The sequence below is a fragment of the Patella vulgata genome, chromosome 3, assembly GCF_932274485.2.
Source record: "Patella vulgata chromosome 3, xgPatVulg1.2, whole genome shotgun sequence".
Classification (NCBI taxonomy): domain Eukaryota; kingdom Metazoa; phylum Mollusca; class Gastropoda; family Patellidae; genus Patella; species Patella vulgata.
Window position 1 is genome coordinate 33,872,294 of NC_065881.2, and position 16,013 is coordinate 33,888,306.

Consider the following 16,013-nt stretch of genomic DNA (forward strand, 5'->3'; position numbering starts at 1 on the left):
CTTTCAGAAAATTGGCTCTGTAGCCTAAAACTGAATCACCTATATCTCGGTTCAGAGCAAAGCAATCTGACTGAAATTTCAGCATTTTCTGTTTCTATTATTTATTGTTGAACTATTATAGCGAGAACTGTCAGCTCTTATCTAATCTTACCCAATGGCGCCAATGCCCCTTTAAAATGCCCCTTATAAATCTAGTTTAAAATCCAAATATTTGTCTAAACTTTAGACAGACCTTATGATCTACTAGTATTCTCCAGTTGGTCAATTTCACTGCAAGTCAGTCAAAACGGCCAAACATGACTGGCGAAAATAAGACAAATAAGGTTGGAAGTACCTTCAAAACAAACCATGGCACTTGAATCAATGACAGACCTTATGATCTAAAGCATACATCAGACCACTCAACCATACAACTGGTAAAGACTTTAGACAAATATTTGGATTTTAAATTAGAAACAAAACCATACTGTTGAAGATGTAATTGAGACAAGACATTAGACTAGCACTTATATTTATTAGCAAAAAAAAGCCAACAATTTGATTGGTTTTAGTGCTTAGCCAATCAAAATTGAAATTTCTACTAAAATTTGGATTTGATCTTAGTTAAAATTTCCCTACTTTTAAGTTCTGGTAAAATGTCCTTATGTGTCGGAAGTTCTGATTTGTCGACTAAACGAAAGCGACCAGACTGTCCACCGTTGGCTTTGAGAAATGCGACAATTTTGATCGGTGACATACTTTGCGTTACAATGGTGTACATCTGATTTCTAGTGGAATGATTTATAAAGCGAACTGGAACGGGGAGGTTATACAGTAAGCCGTTAATCTGGCGTGTGATATGATGAGGGAAAGCAGGTCCAAACAGTAGATCTTTTAGCATTTTAACTTTAATGAATTCGTCTAGTCGTGCCTGGGCAGCTTTTAAAATAAATCTATCAGCATGACGGTAATGTGGTTTTCTAGGATATTTCTTCTTAGCCTGTGAATCTGTTACTTCTTCCTTCATTTCAACATCTGTGTCACTGGTCTCAGTTTCTGAATCAGTTCCCTCAGCTGTAGTAGCTGTAACGTTTTCTCCTGCATCCTCGGCAGCTTTCTTCAACACCTCCGCTTCTTTAAGCAACGTATCAAAACTGACAGATTCTATCGCTTGATCAGGTTTAGTGTAAGCAGAAACCTGGAATGAAAAACGATTTACTAAGACATGATATCTAGGTTAACTTTAAATAATGGCATTCATCAATTAAAGGTCAAATCTGTGCCTAGCCAGGAAGGCATTTTTATGTGCAATACAAGAGCAGAACGAAAACCAAGGTGGCTCAGTACATGAGGTGCCAGCTCTGTGGATAAGCCATCGGCTCAGGGGTTAAGCCACCAGCTCAGTTGGTAAGACAATGTCTCAGTGGGTAAAGACCCACCTCTGTGGGTAAACCGCTGGCTCGGTGGGTTCTGACTCGGTGTGTAGGACACTGGCTCATTGATAAGAATCTGTTTTTAATCTGGCCAATGAAGTTCCTCAGGTTTTTCCAGCCTTTTTTCGTCTTGTTGCAAGGGCAAGATGGACTGGACAAGAAAAAAGGTCCCTTGTATAGCCATTGGCAGCATGTTGACGGAACGGGAAAAAAATGCACGATACTGGACATGAGATTCTACTCCTTGTCACATACAAGCTTGGCTCAAATTGATTCAAGGACATATCTTATGATCTAAAGGGCATGCATTAGACCACTAGACCAGCCCACCCATATATCAATCTTCTGGTGTTGTCACAGGATAACCCTGCTCAAGGGACAGGAACGTTGCTTCAGTGAAAGGGTGTAGAAATGCAATGCTTGGCTAAATTGGTTTTTATACGCCCACACTGAAATGTGGACATATATTGCCGTCGCCCCCGTCCGTCCGTCTGTCGGTACGTCCGTCGGTCCGTCCGTCCATCGTCCACAATTTCTTGTGAACGCTCTAACGCCAAAAGTTATCATCCAATTGTTTTAAAATTGATATATGTTGTTTTCATTAGTGAGATGAAGAAGCCTATTTAATTTCAATAACTTCTGTTTATTACGTCTAGAGTTATGGCCCTTGTTTCACTTTGTTGAACCTTGTGAACGCTCTAATGCCAAAAGTTAACATACGATCTTTGTGAAATTTATATGCAATATTTATGTTAGTGAAACGAAGAAGCCTATTGAATTTCAACAATTTCTGTTTATTACGTCTAGAGTTATGGCCCTTGTTTCACTTTATTGAACCTTGTGAACGCTCTAACTCCAAAAGTTATCATCCGATCTTTCTGAAATTTACATGCATTATTTAAATTAGTGAAACGAAGAAGCCTATTGAATTTCAGCAATTTCCGTTTATTACGTCTAGAGTTATGGCCCTTGTTTCATGTTATTGAACCTTGTGAACGCTCAAACGAGAAAAGTTATCAACCGATCTGTATGAAATTTATATGCATCATTTAAATTAGTAAAACAAAGAAGCCTATTGAATTTCAGCAATTTCCGTTAATCATCTAGAGTTATGGCCCTTGTTTCACTTTGTTGAATCTTGTGAATGTTCTAATGACAACAGTTATCATCCGATCTGTTTGAAATTGATATGCATGATTTAAATTAGTGAAACGAAGAATCCTATTGAAGTTCAGCAATTTCCTTTAATTACGCCATGAGTTATGGCCCTTGTTTCACTTTGTTGTACCTTGTGGTTGCTTTAACGACAAAAGTTATTATACGATCTGTATGAAATTTAAAGGTATCGTTTAAATTAGTAAAACGAACAAGCCTATTGAGTTTCAGCAAATTTCCGTTAATTACATCTAGAGTTATGGCCCTTGTTTCACATTGTTGAATCTTGTGAACGCTTGAACGACAAAAGTTATCACCCAATCTGTATGAAATTCATATGCATCATTTAAATTAGTGAAATGAAGAAGCCTATTGAATGTCAGCAATTTCTGTCAATTACTTCTAGAGTTATGGCCCTTGTTCTACTTTGTTGAATCTTGTGAACGTTCGAACGACAAAAGTTATCATCCGAACTGTATGAAATTGATATGTATTATTTGAATTAGTAAAACGAAAAAGTCTGTCGAATTTCAATAATTTCTGTAGATTACTTCCTGAGTTACAGCCCTTATTTTAGTTTTTAGAACCTTGTGAACCCTCAAACGACGAAAATTATAATGTCATCTGTATGAAGTTGTCTATTAAATGCCCCCTAATTACCTACAAAAGAACAAATATACGACAACTCTTGTCGACCGCTCGGACGATTTAGCTGCTGTGGGCGTATGTTTAGTTGCCTGGCAACCTATCTTTATATAATGTAGGCCCTATTTAGCTCAGGAATCCATAGCCCTAAAGCTAATTCAAGTATTCAATAGAATAACTTACCTCTATGACTGGTTGTGTTTCGTAGAGCTTAAACAAGATATCAGCTGCTGCAAAATTTCTAGAGCCTATCTTACTAAGAGACACTGCAGGTTCGGTTCCAACATCTTCCTTCTGTATCTTCATCTGACATCTTAAAGTAAAAAAAGAGAGAAATGGGGATTAACACTCACACAAAACAAACCAACATTTTTGGACTGACACCCAGGAGGTTTGACTCAATGAAAGATCTTATGAGCTTGGACCACTCAACCACCCCTAAAAACAAAAGAAGAGTAACAAGCAAACTGAACATTTCAAAATTTTGATCAATGGGACAAGACTAGATCTTAAAGCTACAATTTCATATTTGTTAAGTTATATTTTTAAAATTTATTAAAATAAAGCCTTAAAATAGATGGTATCCATACACAGTCCTACCTTGTTAAAGAATAATCCTATTAATCCTATAATTCACTATTGCCAGCTGCGAAATTGGCAAAATTATCATTTTCGAATTCCAACATTTGAAGATAGCTAATGCATGGAGGCAATAGGAAAACAAGGGAGGTAATTGTGTTATTATTTCCTGTGTCAATGATTTTTAAGGGTGGGAAATAATGCCCATAGTCGTATAATAGTGAGTTGATAACCTATTGAGCAAAAGACATAGAAATAATTATGTTTTGACTTTCATAGAAAATATGAAATTCTGGCTTGAAGGCTAAGGCCAGGAAACACAGCCTAAGTCTTACAGTTAAGGCCGGAAGACGCAAGACTACAGTAGGTCTTAAGAGATTCAAGACTAGGTCTTAAGAGACACAAGACTAGGCCTTACAGTTGAGGCCAGAAGATACAAGACTAAGCCTTACAGTTGAGACCGGAAGACACAAGACTAGGCCTTAAGATTATGGCCGGGAGACCAGACTAGGCCTTAAGGCAACTTACCTGAATACACGATCATCATTGTCAAAAAACTCCCATTCCAACAACATATTGTTGACAAAACATGAATGTTGTAAAATATAGAAACCTTGAACTTTACGATCTACTATCCAACTGACGTCCTCAAAGACAACGATATCCTTGGCTGGTAGTGTTGATATAGGTTTTCGGGTCCATTGTAAGCGATGAAGATTCGAACAGTTATCTTCCAAAATGCAGTTGCCCTTGACACGAAAGTCGATAACATCTGTTGCTGCTTGGTCGTGTGGTTGAAGTTTACTGTGTTGGGGGAGGATGAACTCGGGGTCACAGTTCGTGAAACCTATCGGGCTTTAGAGTAAGCGTCTGCTTGGGCATCTGTTCGGTTCTCTGCTTCACCAATCATGATGAGATGACCAGCTAGATAGAGGTTACAGAAAATTTTCTCCTTTTCTATTTCTGTGTTCATGCTACGACGGTATAGACAAATGGGCGTCAATTTTACATCGTTGAAAATTCCATCCAAGACAGTAATGATGGATGCAGGATGCGTGGCACTGCTAAGTTCGTTCATTTTGACAAACTGTTCACGGAGATCAAATGCCCTAGGATTTGGTGCTGCCTTTACCAAAGTGCTCTGAACCTGTGCTTCTGCTTCTGTTATGACAGACTGTTCGACACCATCTAAGATGTTGCCATGTTCAACATTCATGGTGGTCAGTCGTTCAACCACCATATTATAACATAATGACTTAGCAGTTTTTTTGGAAACTGAAACACCTGCACCTTGTAGTATGTTGTCAATAAAGTACATTCCCTTATGATAAACTTTCCCTGATTCAGCTTTACAACTCTCTACATCATATCGACAACGGACTCGACATTTAGCCACAGAGGCCGCCAACTCCATTTTGCTGACTGAATTGGTTGAAGCATATTTAGGATTGGTTAGAATATCTTGGATCTGTTTCAAAATAGATGGTGGGGGTAACTCTGCAATTGTTTCTTTCTCCATCTTAGCAACGGTCGAGTTAAAATTCTCCAGTTTCTCCTTGATAACTTTTGGGGTCATATCATCCTGGTTCAAAATTTCAGTGACAGGAAGGGTACGATAAAGTTCCACCGCCTTCTTGAAACATGACAGTTTGATTTCTTTTTTGTTGATGCCGATAGCTCTGGCTAGGAACACACCACCCAGATTAAGTCGGCCAGTGAAAAAGGATCCGTTCTTTCCTTGTACCATGCCATCGATCAAAAAATCTGGTCAAATTCCAACTTTACAACTCATCAGAGAATTCTCAAACAACTAAAATGAAATAAAATAGGATTTAATGGGAAAGAGAGGAAAATGGGCTTTATTGTTCACTCGACACTAGGTCATTTCGGGACTAACATATAGTTCATTTTATTTCATTAGGGGTCTTTAGCAGTGGAAGGAAACCCTGAGGACATGGAGAAAACGCACGAGGTTGAACAGACGACCCTACTCCTTGTCACGTACAAGCGGGTAATGACGCATTAACGCTTCGACCACCCAAACTCGCCCAACTGGTCTTATGTAGATGGGCAAATAAAAGAATTTTATACGTAATACATGCTTGAATAAAAATAAAAATAAAAATAAAGCAGAATCTGTGTTTTTAATGAGATTATTGTGAAAAATATTAAACATGCATTATGCAAGAGCTAAACCTGTCAATTTCAGGTCTTTCTTTAGGCCTGAAATCTTATCTAAATTATTAATTAGACATTAATTAACTTATCCAGACCATAATAAACTCCCGATGTCAAGGCTAGCCTTCGATGTCGACTGGATTACAATTCTATATGCTGCTATCGCTCATTGATAATTAAATCACAACAATAGACAATCGAGACTATTAGTTTCGAGGCTAGGCGAAACTTTCATCCGCTTAGTTTTCGGTTCATAGTGGACCAATTTGACTGACATTTTCAGCAAATTCCCTTTACATTATGTAGTTTTTAACTATTATAGTGAGAACTGCTAACTCGTTATCTTATCTCCATCTCCCATAATGTATCTTTAATAAATAAAACCTCACCATAATTTCATTGATTACTTTTTTTTCACTTCGTAAAAACATTGAAAGTCGTCGAATTTTTTCTGCTAGCGGCAATTTTGTGGCATCGATTGGTTCTGGGTTGGGTGTTTTGTGTACAGCGGCAGCAGGCAGACCTTTGTTATCAATGGGGCGTGTCTGGCAGCCTGGTAATGTTTCCCATTTCTTCTCTGTAAATAAACCATTAAAAAATGTAGTTTGTTAAAGCTGCATTTAGTAACTGTATTGAATAAACCATGACTAATATACCGGTGTATTAAATACAAGTTTTTTCACAGTTCATTTCTGACGACGTCTTGAAAAGTGTTCTCTTGTATTTATCAAGCCACAAACAAAATAAACTTCTAAATAACTTGTATTCTGAATATTGTTTAGTGCCCAGGTTCACTTTGCTCATTTCTGTTGATCAGCGGCTGGGGAGGGGGGGGGGGGGGAATAGGTTTTACATTTAGATTCAGAACGAACATGATTCTTCTACAGCCATCCTTTTTACAGTGGTTACAACTTAAACATACAGGTTTCAAGTTTAACTGACTACCATGACTAGAGAATAGAATAACGTGATTTATCAACGAATTAACAGAATTTTAAAACAAAATTAAAAGCTTTTGAGCAGTAGTACAGGTAAAAATTATGTGTGTCAAAAAGATAAGCACCACCGTTTAAAATGAGGTCTGTTTGATATTTAACCATCAACAATAAATTCAGATGGTTTTTATTTGGAACCATGTAATATCCATCACAAAATACTTCCAGCATAAGTCTTGCCACTCCAAGAAGAATAGTATCAGGTTCCTTTGGTACCATGGTACTAATCAAACAAGAGGTGTTGAGGACGTGATCCAAGTGAGAGAGGGGGGGGGGGGTTGGATGGCTGAATGGTTAGCTGTATCATAAAGTCTGTCATTGAGTCAACTGGCGTGGTTTCGAATCCCCGGTTGTACGTGACAAGGAGTAGGGTCGCCTGTCCAACCTCGTGGGTTTCCTCCAGGTCCTCCGGTTTCCTCCCACAGCTAAAGATCCCTACGCGCAAGCGAATTATGGAAATAAAATTGAACCATATGTTAGTCGAGTGGACGTTAAACCCCATTTCTCTCTCTCTCTCCAAGTGAGAGAGGGATACACATGACGATGGTTATCACTACTCTTGTCTGTAATCCTCATCCTTTTCCTGACCAGATCATCTAATGGACTCCTATATTAGCGTGTGCCAACCGAAAAAGGGACGTAACTCTTTTTTCTTAATTGGCTGTCACAAATATGGCACTATTTTTTCGCGAAAAGCTAGCCTTGCATTACGGCCTCGTGTTGGTTACCTGCAATCGATACCGGTTCCATTCAACCGAAAACAGTTAGTTAAGAGGTCAAGGTTGCTCCGCATGCAAAATTTATCACTCGTAGCAAGGTAAGAATATTTTTTTTCTCCGATTGAAAAGTTTGAAATTTTGTAAATTTTTTCGTGGAAGATGCGGAGCGAAAAAAAACCTGCTCAAATATGGATTAAATATCCCTTTATAAGATCCATCTTCATTTATTTCCATAAGTGGACGTGAACATTGGTAAAATTCAATTTTTCTCCATGTGACCGAAATTCTGTCGGCCATATTGTAATGGCGGGGGCGTGTCAAATGTACCGTTAGACACCCGTTAGTTACACACGTGCTAATAATGAGTGATCATAGGAAGAATTTTAACTTTCTAAGACTGTGCAGTTGATTTTTTTACGAAAACAAACATAGCTCAGAATTGTATGGTATAATAAAGCCCAATAAAAAAAAGAAATAAGGAGTACTTTTCTATATTTTTATTTTTAGGTTTTTTTTTTTAATTATTGAGAAATGGATAGGTCTACTAGTAGTTCTGAAGAGACATTACCCCCAAGTTACATTTTTCATTGTTTTTAACTTATTATGTATTGTTTCAATGTTATTTTCTTACCTTTTTTTCCATAACTTTTAACTAATATTATTGACTTTTTTATGTAAAGTTATTTTTCCATTATTACTTTATACTAATATTATTAATATAGCTAACATATATTTATTACTGTCAACTTATTTATAACTGTTTTTCACCTGTTTCTGTTCTGAAGTTTTTACAGTGTTACTCTTTTCATTACCGGTAGTACTGTTAACTTGACTTTATGATTGACAACTTAAATACCTGTAGTTAACTTCTTTATACCTTGTTTTTCATCTTGTTTGTCTCAATATTTTTATTATTTAACATACAGTATATTAGATTATTAATATTAACTCATGTATTATTAACTCATGTATCATGTATTCCAGCCTGTTTTCCTTCATTTTATCAGTATTGTTTAATCATATTTACAAAACTTTTTCAGTATATGCAGAATATTTTGTAGATATTTAGCTGAATTGTTGTGTTTTTTTATATTTTTATACTGAAAACTTCAATTCTGGAGTTTTGTTAGTTATGATTCAGTGCATTTATTTTGATAATTTTATTTTTTGATATTTCATACTCATAGCTGTCCACGAGAACATGGATATTTCATAGCTGTCCACGAGAACATGGATATTTCATAGCTGTCCATGAGAACATGTTTCCAGTTTCCATTTAATCATCAAAAAACAATTTCCACTATTTTTAATGATTTTTTTTTATAGTTATTATTTTTATGTTTTTTCGGAACAAAATATGTCCGATTTGCTTTAAATTTTGTCAAAATAAAAGGTAAAAACAATATTTTTGTGGTTGATTTTAGTAAATGTGTGTCTCTAGAACATCTGTGTACAATTTGAGTCTGTTCCAAAGTCATTCAGTTAGTCAAAATATTATTTTTTCAATTTTGCCTGTTTTTGACGGATTTGGGGAAAACGCTGCTTACGTATGGGTATATAAAATTAGCTTCAAAAAACAAAGTTATGAACCGATTGTCATAATTGAAAAAGATTAATGATTCTCAGGTGTTTTTCTAACTGTGTGCAAAATTTCAGGTCTGTAGCTCAAAAATTGAATTTTGGTTGGCACATGCTACCTATATTTTTCGAAATCCTCAATTAAAAAATATCTATTACTTAAATGACCAAATATTCCTGTCTTGTTTTACTTTAAGGTGGTCCTTAACCTTTTGTCAGTTGTATTTATTTTTATAACTTACTTGCACCACCGGCACTGTTTGCGGGAGTTCCAACACCTCCTATAGAATTCAACTCATTGTTAAAAATATAATTTGCGGGTCACGGAAAGATAACTCTGTTTGGAAACATGGTTTGGTGTAGAGGAGTAACCGAAGTTGGCCGAGTGAAATCTGCAGCCGGTTGCCGAGTGAAAAATAGAAAGTAACTCATTGAAGATCCAGTATTGTGCGTAAGGTTTAGCTTCTACCTACTTTTACGAAATTTCTTGATTTCTTGATCATTTTAATTAAAAGCAAAGCGATTATGGCTGAACTTTGTCTCTTCGGCCATTCTTTCATTGATCGTGTACGATCGAGCGTAGGTTATAGACTACCACTTCAGTTGGGTGGGGGAGGACGGATCCATCATGTTTTCCGCAGTGGTGGGACGTCACGAAATTTAAGACAGGATGTAGGAAAGATTCCTGTTAGTGTTGCTGTGGTTTTCGTTCAGACTGGGGGTAATGACATAGGTCCACATCAACAGACTGTTCACATTGCTGACGACATAATTAACTTTAGTTAATTTGATTCGTCAGCAATGTCCATGGGCTGTTATTGATATTGTTGTGGGCAGTTTGTTTGTTCGCCGCAAACCTCGTCATCTGGATGAAAGCCAGTACAACACGGTTAGGGTTACTGTGAACAACCTGCTCCGCCACAGGTTGTCATTTTTATATCGAGTGCTTTTTGGGAATTCCAGTCGGAAGATGAGGTATAGGGCATTGCACTTCGATCATTGGGGAGTTCACCTTAATGCTGCAGGCAATCGTCTTTTTGCGAATTCGGTTCTTGCAGCATTTAAGATGGCTCTTTCCCTATTCAACGAGTGAACTGTTCACTTATTAATTCTATCGTTGTCCCTTTTCTTGGTGGGAGCATTATTGTTGAATAATGCACCACAATAACGGCTACCGGTAGCCTTTAATTTTGAAAGCTGAACCTTAAAAACGTGAATGTGGTGTTTGAGTTTTGACATAATGTAAGTTTACATTTTTTTAAGGGCCATGGCTATACTTGTGATGAGGTGTAAGAATTATTGATGGACTATTCTTACAACATGGTGGTGTAGCGCATATGCACAAGTTACAAATTATTTGACTTGTACTATATTATAATATTGCAATTTGCAGGAAGGGATGTCGTAAGAATAGGCAATACTATATCGAGATCGTCGTAGGAATAGAAGACAGGCTATTTTTACGACGACTACATTGTCCAACTTCCATGTTTAGCCTGACATCAAAAGGGGTAAACTCGGTACCGTAATTATAATATATATAGGCCCAATGTAGGCCTATTTGAAATTCTGTTTTAATATCTTAAATTGTTATTTTATATTTTAAAGAAAGCTCACATAGCATAGCCTAGCATTTTTCTTTCGGAAAAATAAATCATTTTAAAATTTAGAGTAAAATGGGTCTTGTCAAAGAATAAGGGGCGTACTGGCACTTTGATGGCCCATTTTAAAATTTTAGAGTAAAATGGGTCTTATAAAAGAATAAGGGGTGTACTGGCACTCTTTTGATGGCCCATTTTAAAGTTTATGGGAATTACTTTTCAAATCTAAGAATCAGAACAATGAGTGTAGGCCTATTTGGTGGATTTTATTAAAAGTTCAAAAGTTGTAAAAATCGACAATAATTTACAGCCTAGACAACTTAGTAAAACGTCGTAAGAATAGGAGAAAGGCTATTTTTACCATGATCTCGTCGTAAAAATAAATCATGGCCTATTCTTACGACATCCCCTCTTGCAAACTGCAAAATAATACAAGTCCAACATTGTGTAACTTGTGCATGCGCTGCCGGAACTTCCACTATGTGATAAGAATGGTCCATCAATAATTCTTACGCCTCGTCGTAAGAATAGCCACAGCGGTTTTTTTTATTGAATATATTACTTGACCTTGTAAACAAATAAAGATATCATCTGATCTTTTCTGTATTAAATTTATATGCATTATTTAAATTTGTAAAATAAAGAAGCCAATTGAATTCCAATAATTTCCATTAATTACTAGAACATCTAGTTCTACTACTAGGGCAGTAATAAACAGTACCGGTAACTGTAAAAGCACCATAGAGTCCATAGCCATAATGTTTCTAGATCTCAGTTTCAGTCTTTTGATACTTTGTGTACTTGTAAAAAAGCCCAGCAGGTAGCATAATAATAGTAATTATTTTGGTGTATAATTGAGTGTTTTTGTTCGCCAACATCATGTACTAGTGTTAATTTGTAATGTATGTACTGTAATTAAATTTATTATTTCAGATAATATGACTGATCTACAAAACACATTATTAGAAATATCAGGTCAAAAGAATATGCATGGTAATAAAATAAAAAAAATGATAAGATATATTACATGTTATAGTTATACTAATATTAATCTGAAAGCCAGTGTTAGAAATTTTAGACAAGGTCATGTGTCATTCCTTTGTCTCTATCGACTCCACTATTATATTTTTGACTCTTCAGAACTGTGTGTCAAATGTTATGAATATAGCTTATGAATATAGCTTAAGTGGTGGTTATTTCAGTTTGTTCAATAGAATATAATCAGCCACATAAGGTGTGGGACGTAACATCCGTTATTTTTTAAAGAAGCAAATTTGTAGGTTTCTTTTGGTAAGGTACCACTTGAACAACACTTTGTAGGAGGGTTTACTTTTAGGTACCTATGCACAGATTAAAGGTAATTATGCTTTCCAAATATGTTCACTTATCATAGGGGATCAATAAAAATTTGAAGATCAAATTATCTTGAATTCTTGCAAAATTTTCAATTTTTTTAGGCTTGGTTTTGAGGTCATTTAATTTCTTCTTGTGTTGGTAGATTTTAGTGTAAAGAGTCTATGATATGATATAATTTAGGAGGTAATATATTTCAGACAACCAAAAAGGATAATAAAGTAGAAGAAATAACAGGTGAAACATTTATGATTATAATAGCTACAGGTGAACGTCCCAGACCTAGTTCTAAAGAATATACAATAACCTGGTAAAATATAGTGTATTATTCTAAAACAAGGAATTGATGTGAGCCGCAAATTAAATTAATAAATGCAACACAGTAATTTTCCTGAAATGTTTCTGTGAAATGGCAGTATTCTCAAGCATGTATCCCCTAAAACAAATATCATCAACTTGACTGATAAAATGATTGTCTACTATCACAGAGTATGAATAACCAGAGCTACATTTTAAATCTAGGAATCGAAACAACAAGTATTTCGTCGATTAGTTTTAAAGTTGATAAAATCTTTTAAAAATCGACAATAGTTTACATCCTAGATCAATTCGTAAACCGTCACAATTATTGTCATCTTTCATCTCAGTCAGGTTTTTACCACGCCATGCTCTGTTTATGCAGGTTTTAAAAATATGAATCATGTTTTATAAATTCCCGAAACACACACACACACAACTAACATATGATTGTATGTGACAATTCTTGGTAGTTTGAAATTAAATAGATTTGGTTATTCTTTCTCTGTGATGTTTACTGACATTACAGACAAACCCCAAGATGCAATACGCGACCTACTTCTTATGCAAATGTAGGAGTTGCCACTCTGGTTATTTTAACTCTGTGCTATATTAACATAGTAATGCTGTAAATAATGGTCATGTTAACATGTGTCCAAAAACCTACTTGACTGACAGTGGTAGGAATGTAGAAATGATTTAATTATCGTTCTGTTTCAGTGATGATTTATTTTCTCTACCATACTGTCCCAGTGAAACACTATGTATTGGTGCTTCGTATGTATCATTAGAATGTGCTGGATTTTTAGCCGGATTAGGTTTAGATGTAACAGTTATGGTACAATCTGTATTATTACGTGGTTTTGATCAACAGATAGCAGAATATATGTCAGAACATAAAAGATTTTTCCACAGAGGTTATGTTCCTATGAAGGTAAATTTTTTCTATTAATTCCAGGCATGGAAATAACAGTTTCAGATGTACCTGACAAAATGTCAGGCACTGATGAAATAGTGTCTGACATTTTCAATTTAACGCTGGACATATAATGATAATATCAACAAAAAAGACAAATCAGTGCCGGACAAAATGATAGGCACCAGAGGTTTTGTGCCTGACATTGTCTGTGACAGGTGCCTTATTTCCAGGCGTGATTAATTCACTGCTTAAAGATGCATTATGTAAATGCTTAATCTGCCAATTGTAGGTCTTTTAATCAATCGGTGTTGACGTTTCTAGTGTTATTTGACTCATAGTTCTGTGCATTAAAAGGCCAATAAATTACCTTAACAGACTGTTTCATTCAGTAATCCCTCACTTCATCCAGAACACGTCAATGATAACAACTCTTCCAGATCCTAGTGTAGTAAAGACAAAACGAAATAGGATGTGTTTTAATCTGATTGTAAAGTGTCAACAACACATTAAGCTCCATTCCATTCCTTTTTATAGACAGATATTTATATTGTTGTTAATTTTAATTTATTTTAGTGTGATTATCAGACTTTAGCAACAACAGTATTATTCCAATTGAATATGGTTGTATTGGTTATTCAGAAGAAGCTGCACTTGAAAAATTTGGAGCAGATAATATAGAGGTAAATTTATCTCTGTTAAAGTTTCATGATATATATTGTCTTCTATGGTGATATATTCAGAGACAATGGAAAGAGTATAAATTAGTTGAAACATCCTGTTTTATGTATTTTGGTCTTAATTTAGATGTTCTTAGCTGCAAATTTGATTTTAGCCATTCATTTTAAGTTCTATTTTCTTTTTTATTAATTTTGGATTGGATCATTGGATAGGAATTGATGTTGGACAACTCAAGTTATAAGGTTTTGTCATTTGAAAGTTTGTTATTGAACTGAATACAGTAGATTATAACCGCAGAAGCTTTCACTGTGGCTGTTTGCTCATTCACATTTAAATCATGTGCTATATATCACATCCCTCTATCAGAAAACAATAATAATAATAAAACATGCTTCATCTATAAAGTTTACACAAAATATCTCAGATTTATGGGTAAATATTAAAATACAGAAATTTGATATTAATTTCAGATATACCATTCTAATTATTACCCTTTACAATGGACAGTACCACATAGAGAATTGTTTGTGGACTCTCTTCAGGTCACAATTCTTATCCGATTTTGATGGAACTTGAAATATAGGTTTATCCCCAAAAGATCTCGGCTGCTTTCAATATTGGCATGTATCGGATCAAAACTTCATTGATTATGGCCCCTGATTGTACGAGAAATCACGTTTTTAGCTTGTGGACCCTATAGAGGTCACCATTTTGAAAGGATTTTGATGAAACTTAACATGTATGGTTATAACCCAAAGATCTTGGTACCTTTCGATAATTGCGACCATCAGAACGTAACTTCCTGAATTATGGCCCCTGATTGTCCGAAAAATGCAGGTTTATAACCCAAAGATCTTCATTCCTTTCGATATTTGCGCATATCAAATTGTAACTTAATGAATTATAGCCTTTGATTGTAGGAAAAATTACTTTCTATTTTGCTTGTTCTCTATCCATCTCTCGAAAATGTGGGCGTATCCTGCCTTGCAGCCGCCGGCCTATTTTTGTTAACTTTACTTGTACTCAGGGATTTTATTACTATTTTGGAGGAACAGTCTATCTGAAAACAGGATAAAAGAAACCAGACCATTCCATGTTCTGATGTTCTAAAGTGTATTTACAATATGTCACAATTGTTGATTATTTATTTCAGATATTTACTTATAACAAAGAGAAGTGGAGGTGATACGGCTGTAGCAGGTTGCTGAGATTAATTAATTCCCTGTTGTTACTTAAGAAAAACAATTACCTCTCTTAAATAACATTTACCATCATACTTGAAGTGAGGAAATCATATCCAATTCTAGATATTAATTTAACTTATTACAAATTGAATTGAACTTATTAAAAATTGTCTCAATTTTCCGGTGAAATTCATTAAAGGTTTTGATATATGATAAATTTACTTTTAAGAGAATTCCTATTTAAGATGTGTGTATTTTGTTTTTCTTGACGACAACAGGGGTCAAATTGACCAGGTCATGTTGAGGACAGGTGCACAGATGTGTACACAGGCTGTATGATAGATTTTTTCTGAAACCTACCTGTAGGGTAAACAAAACTTGATGATACCTATCTCCAAAACATGGCGTTTATGAAAAGGACTTTATTGTATGAGAAATAAAGTCATATGCTCTTTTAACTGGGCTGCAATCAACTTTTTGGGGTATCCAGCAGACTCCCATCGTAGTCATTTTGGGTGATCCTCTACCCACAGGCTATAGTGACTCATTTTGTAGTTATTAACCATAGCAACTGTATAATTATGAGCAAGTGGTTCACATTTTCAAATTTAACAACAGATGAGAATCATGCTCAACCATGACAGATAATTCAAGCTGCATTTCATTCAGACCTAACCTTCCAATCTCCCAGGAGTCACTCTTTCAATTTGCCAGAGCTAC

At 35.4% G+C, this 16,013-nt stretch overlaps 3 long non-coding RNA genes across 7 annotated transcripts in view; 1 reads left to right on the top strand and 2 right to left on the bottom strand.

Annotated features, from left to right (window-relative positions):
- LOC126816739 (uncharacterized) overlaps positions 1-16,013 on the bottom strand; it is a 166,324-nt gene that overhangs the window by 99,267 nt on the left and 51,044 nt on the right. Inside the window, exon 1 of one of the 2 annotated variants that reach the window (XR_008787715.1) lies at positions 13,799-13,872. The exons of the other annotated variant lie outside the window; for it this stretch is intronic. This is a non-coding gene — a long non-coding RNA (uncharacterized LOC126816739). Of the gene's footprint in view, positions 1-13,798; positions 13,873-16,013 lie in introns of those variants that run through there. 2 annotated transcript variants of the gene reach the window in all.
- Positions 495-9,643, bottom strand: LOC126816732 (uncharacterized). 3 transcript variants are annotated; one of them, XR_007678531.2, is made up of 5 exons: positions 9,504-9,643; positions 6,359-6,546; positions 4,320-5,601; positions 3,396-3,525; positions 495-1,177 (listed from the first exon to the last, which is right to left on the bottom strand). It is a non-coding gene; the product is annotated as an uncharacterized LOC126816732 (long non-coding RNA). The 3 variants fall into 3 exon arrangements; XR_007678532.2 differs by lacking the exon at positions 9,504-9,643 and adding an exon at positions 7,435-7,449; XR_007678533.2 differs by lacking the exon at positions 9,504-9,643 and adding an exon at positions 7,033-7,414.
- Positions 7,767-15,751, top strand: LOC126811280 (uncharacterized). 2 transcript variants are annotated; one of them, XR_008787712.1, is made up of 7 exons: positions 7,767-7,781; positions 8,871-10,503; positions 11,796-11,855; positions 12,416-12,525; positions 13,233-13,446; positions 14,005-14,111; positions 15,263-15,751. It is a non-coding gene; the product is annotated as an uncharacterized LOC126811280 (long non-coding RNA). The 2 variants fall into 2 exon arrangements; XR_008787711.1 differs by lacking the exons at positions 7,767-7,781; positions 11,796-11,855 and having other exon boundaries at positions 9,674-10,503.